The sequence below is a fragment of the Salmo salar genome, chromosome 26 (genome assembly GCF_965601325.2).
Source record: "Salmo salar chromosome 26, fSalSal1, whole genome shotgun sequence".
Taxonomy (NCBI): domain Eukaryota; kingdom Metazoa; phylum Chordata; class Actinopteri; order Salmoniformes; family Salmonidae; genus Salmo; species Salmo salar.
In genome coordinates this window covers 53,640,001-53,648,001 of record NC_138316.1, presented here as the reverse complement: position 1 = coordinate 53,648,001, position 8,001 = coordinate 53,640,001, and positions in this window count along the sequence as shown.

Sequence of the window (8,001 nt, the reverse complement as noted above, 5' to 3'; positions counted from 1 at the left end):
CTGAGGGACCCAGTAGGGCCTTGGTAACGGACTAACCATGGGATCCCAAGCCTGAGTGGACGCCAGGAGAGCCTTGGTAACTACCTAACCCTGGGATCCCAAGCCTGAGGGACCCAGTAGGGCCTTGGTAACTGCCTAACCCTGGGATGCCAAGCCTGAGGTCCCAATAGGGCCTTGGTAACTGCCTAACCCTGGGATGCCAAGCCTGAGGGACCCAGTAGGGCCTTGGTAACTGCCTAACCCTGGGATGCCAAGCCTGAGGTCCCAGTAGGGCCTTGGTAACTACCTAACCCTGGGATCCCAAAGCCTGAGGTCCCAGTAGGGCCTTGGTAACTACCTAACCCTGGGATCCCAAGCCTGAGGGACCCAATAGGGCCTTGGTAACTGCCTAACCCTGGGATGCCAAGCCTGAGGGACCCAGTAGGGCCTTGGTAACTGCCTAACCCTGGGATGCCAAGCCTGAGGGCCCAGTAGGGCCTTGGTAACTGCCTAACCGTGGGATGCCAAGCCTGAGGGCCCCAGTAGGGTCCTTGGTAACTGCCTAACCCTGGGGATGCCAAGCCTGAGGGCCCAGTAGGGCCTTGGTAACTGCCTAACCGTGGGATGCCAAGCCTGAGGTCCCAGTAGGGCCTTGGTAACTGCCTAACCGTGCCCAACACAAACACAGAGGAGACACAGATATTCCCCACAGTGTGATGTTGCTCTCTTTCTAGTCTTTATATGCCAAATTGCATCCTATTCCCTATTTAGTGCAATACTTTTGACCAGGGCCCAGTAAAAAAAAAAAGCCACAAGCGATCATTTACTCTTGACCAATTATCCGGCACATGTGTCCCAAATGGCAACCTATTTCACACAGAGCTCTGGTCATAATTATAGGGTGCTATTTGGGACCAGAGTATGTGAGTGTAGTTGAGTGGTCTGAAACCGCTCTGCAACTCCACGTCCTTTCCAAAAAAAAAAAAAAAAATCCGGGTTGAGGGGGGTTGGGGGGGGGGACTCCCGTTCCAAATTTTTCTGCATTTATAACCAACACCCACGTCTACTGTTGTGGCTACCTGGACCTACCGTTTTGGTTTAGAAGTACTGAAATCAAAACTGTATGATTTGAATTAAAAGTATTTTAATAAATATATATATTTTTTTTAAAAGGTGATGGTAGAGAACCGCTGATCATTTCAAATAGACTACATGTTGTATTAATAAACAGCATATAAACACTTTCAATTGGTCAGGAGCCAGACTGCTTGCCTAAGAAGGAACGAATATAAGAAATGTAGTCTATATTATTAGCTTATTATTTAAATTATTTCAAGGCTATAGCCTACACAGAAATACATTGTGAAGCACCATGTGAGTGCAACACACTAGGCAGGTAGGGATTCAGCATTGAAAAAAAATAACATTTCATTGTATTAAATCATTATAGTCTATAATTGTGCACCTACAGGCTGGGATTTACTTAGAATGAAATAAGAATTAAATGAAGAACAAAATAAGCCTGATTCAGCTCAGTCTACAGTGCCTTTAAATTTATTTTTTAGAAACACAAGTTTTGGCCAGAGTCTGTGGCTTCTGGCTCATGTGACGGTGCCTGGGGAACAGGCCAGCAGGGGAGAAGATCCTTTCAGCACTTGCAGAGCCACCGGGGATGATAAACCCCCGTCGGGTCACTCTTGCAGGCCGGGCAGGGATGCTATACACCCGTCGGGTCACTCTTGCAGGCCGGGCAGGGATGCGAAGTTGCTTTCCATTTAATATATAGGTACTGTAGACCTGAAGGTTTTTAGGCAGAATAACCCTGTCAAAATGGAAAGCTCCTTGAAAGAGTTACTATGTCAGGCTTATTGGGCCAAAATCAATGACAGCCTATTGCATAGACAATAGAACGAAAATGTACGATTATTTTAAAGAGATCGGATTTTTTTTAATTTGTAAATCCTTTGCTACAAGGACACTTAGCTAGCTACCCACCTTGTTCCTTTCTGTTATATGTCGGATCCCAGTAAGACTAGATGTCTCCTAACGGCTAACGGAGATCCTAACGGCTAACGTGGATCCTAACGGCTAACGTGGATCCTAACGGCGTAACGGAGATCCTAACGGCTAACGTGGATCCTAACGGGCTAACGTGGATTCCTAACGGCTAACGGAGATCCTAACGGCTAACGGGGATTCCTAACGGCTAACGGGGATCCTAACGGCTAACGGGGATCCTAACGGCTAACGGAGATCCTAACGGCTAACGGGGATCCTAACGGCTAACGGGGATCGTAACGGCTAACGGGGATCCTAACGGCTAACGGGGATCCTAACGGCTAACGGGGATCCTAACGGCTAACGGAGATCCTAATAAATTAAATATATCAAAAGGCTTTCAGGATACGTGTCTTTTCAGACTCCACAATGATTCTTAGATGTGGACATTACATCACCACACTCCCTCTCTTGCTCTTGAGTCTTTGTTAGTCACCTTGATTTTAAACTTGTGTTTTTTATCAGTTTCTTTATGAAAATATTTAGCGAACTCCGTGACAGTAGATAAAGTAAGGGGTAGCAGCACACAAGTAGCCTACAAATGTAGGGTGGGCCCTGAGCTTGTGAAGTGAAGTGAGCGGAACCAGAGTGAAATTGGAGTGGGTGAGAAGGCTGACGATCCAGCCTTTGGGAAACTTGCTCCATGCTCCAGTCAAATTGGCCACGCTCCTCACTCCTCTCTCCCCGGTCCTCGCTTCAGCTCCGCTCCTCTCTCCTCGCTCCTCGCTCCTCGCTCCAGCTCCGCTCCTCGCTCCACGCTCCTCTCTCCTCGCTCCTCGCTCCAGCTCCGCTCCTTGCTCCCCGCTCCTCACAACAGCTCCGCTCCTTGCTCACCGCTCCTCTCTCCTCGCTCCTCGCTCCAGCTCTGCTCCTCGCTCCTCGCTCAAGCTCCTTGCTCCCCGCTCCTCGCAACAGCTCCGCTCCTTGCTCCACGCTCCTCTCTCCTCGCTCCTCGCTCCTCGCTCCAGCTCCGCTCCTTGCTCCCCGCTCCTCGCTCCAGCTCCAGCTCTGGTTGATATGCTCCATTATCACTGGGACTGCCTGGCTTACTGCTCTGGTTGATATGCTACATTATCACTGGGACTGCCTGGCTTACTGCTCTGGTTGATATGCTACATTATCACTGGGACTGCCTGGCTTACTGCTCTGGTTGATATGCTACATTATCACTGGGACTGCCTGGCTTACTGCTCTGGTTGATATGCTACATTATCACTGGGACTACCTGGTTTACTGCTCTGGTTGATATGCTACATTATCACTGGGACTGCCTGGCTTACTGCTCTGGTTGATATGCTACATTATCACTGGGACTGCCTGGCTTACTGCTATGGTTGATATGCTACATTATCACTGGGACTGCCTGGCTTAATGCTCTGGTTGATATGCTACATTATCACTGGGACTGCCTGGTTTACTGCTCTGGTTAATAAGCTACATTATCACTGGGACTGCCTGGCTTACTGCTCTGGTTGATATGCTACATTATAACTGGGACTGCCTGGTTTACTGCTCTGGTTGATATGCTACATTATCACTGGGACTGCCTGGCTTAATGCTCTGGTTGATATGCTACATTATCACTGGGACTGCCTGGTTTACTGCTCTGGTTGATATGCTACATTATCACTGGGACTGCCTGGCTTAATGCTCTGGTTGATATGCTACATTATCACTGGGACTGCCTGGTTTACTGCTCTGGTTGATATGCTACATTATCACTGGGACTGCCTGGCTTACTGCTATGGTTGATATGCTACATTATCACTGGGACTGCCTGGCTTACTGCTCTGGTTGATATGCTACATTATCACTGGGACTACCTGGTTTACTGCTCTGGTTGATATGCTACATTATCACTGGGACTGCCTGGCTTACTGCTCTGGTTGATATGCTACATTATCACTGGGACTGGCCTGGCTTACTGCTCTGGTTGATATGCTACATTATCACTGGGACTGCCTGGCTTACTGCTATGGTTGATATGCTACATTATCACTGGGACTGCCTGGCTTAATGCTCTGGTTGATATGCTACATTATCACTGGGACTGCCTGGTTTACTGCTCTGGTTAATAAGCTACATTATCACTGGGACTGCCTGGCTTACTGCTCTGGTTGATATGCTACATTATAACTGGGACTGCCTGGTTTACTGCTCTGGTTGATATGCTACATTATCACTGGGACTGCCTGGCTTAATGCTCTGGTTGATATGCTACATTATCACTGGGACTGCCTGGTTTACTGCTCTGGTTGATATGCTACATTATCACTGGGACTGCCTGGCTTAATGCTCTGGTTGATATGCTACATTATCACTGGGACTGCCTGGTTTACTGCTCTGGTTGATATGCTACATTATCACTGGGACTGCCTGGCTTAATGCTCTGGTTGATATGCTACATTATCACTGGGACTGCCTGGCTAACTGCTCTGGTTGATATGCTACATTATCACTGGGACTGCCTGGCTAACTGCTCTGGTTGATATGCTACATTATCACTGGGACTGTGTTTTTGGGGGTTTTTGGGGTTATGTTCTATGGTAATATATTTCTATGTTCGTTCTAGTTCTTATATTTCTATGTTTAGTTAATTGGGCTGACCTTCAATTGGAGGCAGCTGTTCCTCGTTGCCTCTAATTGAAGGTCCTATTTAGTAGGTATGTTTTTCCATGGGTTTTGTGGGTAGTCGTTCTTTGTATAGTCTATAGTACCTTACAGCACTGTTTTTCGTCGTTGTTGTTTATTATTTTTGTTAAGTGTTCACGTTTTTTCCAAATAAATAAGGAAGATGAGCATTCACGTTCCCGTTGCGTTTTGGTCCACTTTTTTTTACGACGCACATGACAACATTATCCCTGGAACTGCCTGGTTTACAGCTCTGGTACAGCAACAAGCAACATGGTCTCAGAGCAGTTCATATTATTGTGTACGTAAAATCTTTGACACTGCCTTTAGTATGATACATTATGCTACGTTGGCTTAAATTATGAATGGAATAACGGTAGTACAATATCATTCAAATTATATGACATATAGTATAATACTGGGGCTTCTTCATTCATTTAGGACATGAACATGTTTTTCATTTTTCAGACTGAGAGGACACACGGATCTATGATCAGATTATTATCAGAGAGGATCAGATTATTATCAGAGAGGACACACGGATCTATGACCAGATTATTATCAGAGAGGACACAAATCAAATCAAAATCAAATCAAATGTATTTATATAGCCCTTCTTACATCAGCTGATATTCTCAAAGTGCTGTACAGAAACCCAGCCTAAAACCCCCCAAACAGCAAGCAATGCATGTGAAAGAAGCACGGTGGCTAGGAAAAACTCCCTAGGAAAAACTCCCTAGAAAGGCCAAAACCTAGGAAGAAACCTAGAGAGGAACCAGGCTATGAGGGGTGGCCAGTCCTCTTCTGGCTGTGCAGGGTGGATATTATAACAGAACATGGTCAAGATGTTAAAATGTTCATAAATGACCAGCATGGTCAGATAATAATAATCACAGTGGTTGTCGAGGGTGCAACAAGCACGTCCGGTGAACAGGTCAGGGTTCCATAGCCGCAGGCAGAACAGTTGAAACTGGAGCAGCAGCACGGCCAGGTGAACTGGGGACAGCAAGGAGTCATCATGCCAGGTAGTCCTGAGGCATGGTCCTAGGGCTCAGGTCCTCCGAGAGAAAGAAAGAAAGAGAGAAAGAGAGAATTAGAGAGAGCCCTAGGACACAGATCTAGGATTAGATTATTATCAGAGAGGGTCAGATTATTATCAGATTATTATCAGAGAGGATCAGATTATTATCAGAGAGGGTCAGATTATTATCAGATTATTACCAGAGAGGACACACAGGTCTAGGGTCAGATTATTATCAGAGAGGATCAGATTATTATCAGAGAGGACACACAGGTCTAGGATCAGATTATTATCATCACAGATCTATGATCAGATTATTATCAGAGACGACACACAGATCTATGATCAGATTATTATCAGAGAGGTCAGATTATTATCAGAGAGGACACACAGATCTATGATCAGATTATTATCAGAGAGGTCACACGTGTTGTAGGTAGAGGGTTGCCCGCCCCCTGTCACACAGATCTGGGATCAGATTTCCCTTCTCACATCCTTAATGGCATCAGTAAAAGGGGTAAAGGTTGTAGTGACCTTGGATCAGTGTCTAGGGGCATCTTCAACCTTGGGATCTGAGAAGTTCCTGGAATATGTGGACACTGTAGGAACACTGTATCAACACTGTATCAACATTGTGTGTAATAACACAATATAACTTAGTAGTCATCATTTATCAGTCAACAGTCACCAGTCACCAGTCATCAGAAATCAGTCAGCAGTCATCAGTCATCAGTCATCAGTCATCAGTCAGCAGGTATCAGTCATCAGTCATCAGCCATCAGTCATCAGTCATCAGTAATGTGTGATCAGGTCTCAGCAGCGGTTCCTACTAAACTAGGTGAAGCTGATCTGTGGGTGATGTTGTGATCCGACCGAGTGCGTATCTGATCTGAGAGGTTTGGCATCAACGGAAGCAGCAGAGCGTCTTGTCTGATTCACGTCACGTGTTCTCTTGTTATCAGCGAACAGTGGAAGTTTTCGTTTCATTGTGAATTAGCGTGGTGGGAAATTTAAGGCTATCGTCTGACCATCTGACCTGAAAAAATAGACAAGCAACGATGTCTCTAAGTCTTAATGATAAAAATAAAAGTTGTTTTAAGGGTGGTGTAACGCGGGGTCGTTGAAGGTCGACCGAATAGCGGCGGGTATATTTATCATCGTCTTTTTTATTGAAGGGAAGAAGAAACAACATTAAAAAAAATAAAACAAACGGTGAAAACAATCCCCGACTAAATATGGCCTCCAATTAGAGGCAACGACAACCAGCTGCTTCTAATTGGAGGTCCTACCGAAACCCCAACATAGAAATAGACAAACTAGATAAACTCATAGAAAAAGAAAATGTAGAACATGAACCAAAATACCCCCAAACCATACAAAACAAACACCTCCCCCCTGCCACGCCCTGAACAAACAACAATAACAAATAACCCCCTTTTTACTGTTCAGGACGTGACAGTTGGCGCTTATATTTGCCCTATTTCACATTTGTTCATGTACAAGTGTGTATTAATACGCATGTGTGAATTGTAAAGTGTTTTTGTTAGATCCCAACTCCCCCTGAGGCACCCTGGGAGTGGGGTCACGGCCAGGGTCTATCCCATCTCCTCCTGAGGCATCCTGGGAGTGGGGTCAGGGCCAGGGTCTATCCCATCTCCTCCTGAGGCATCCTGGGAGTGGGGTCACGGCCAGGGTCTATCCCATCTCCTCCTGAGGCACCCTGGGAGTGGGGTCACGGCCAGGGTCTATCCCATCTCCTCCTGAGGCATCCTGGGAGTGGGGTCATGGCCAGGGTCTATCCCATCTCCTCCTGAGGCATCCTGGGAGTGGGGTCAGGGCCAGGGTCTATCCCATCTCCTCCTGAGGCATCCTGGGAGTGGGGTCAGGGCCAGGGTCTATCCCATCTCCTCCTGAGGCATCCTGGGAGTGGGGTCAGGGCCAGGGTCTATCCCATCTCCTCCTGAGGCATCCTGGGAGTGGGGTCAGGGCCAGGGTCTATCCCATCTCCTCCTGAGGCATCCTGGGAGAGTGGGGTCATGGCCAGGGTCTTTTCCCCTACATCTCTATGGTAGACCGTGGCTGATTTTTTCTCCCCACATCAGCAGAGAATAAAACAAGGTTTGTTAGAGTGATATATGTTCAAAATCCAAAAGGCACTCGCACATCTGAGCAGGTGCCTGGTTACAGTTGAACAAGGTGAAGGAAACCGCACATTGCTCTTGATAGTTTCACTGATCTTTAATAAGCTTTACGTATCGGCCTCACGGCCTTCGTCAGAGCCTTCGTCGGAGCCTTCGACAGAGTCTTCGTCA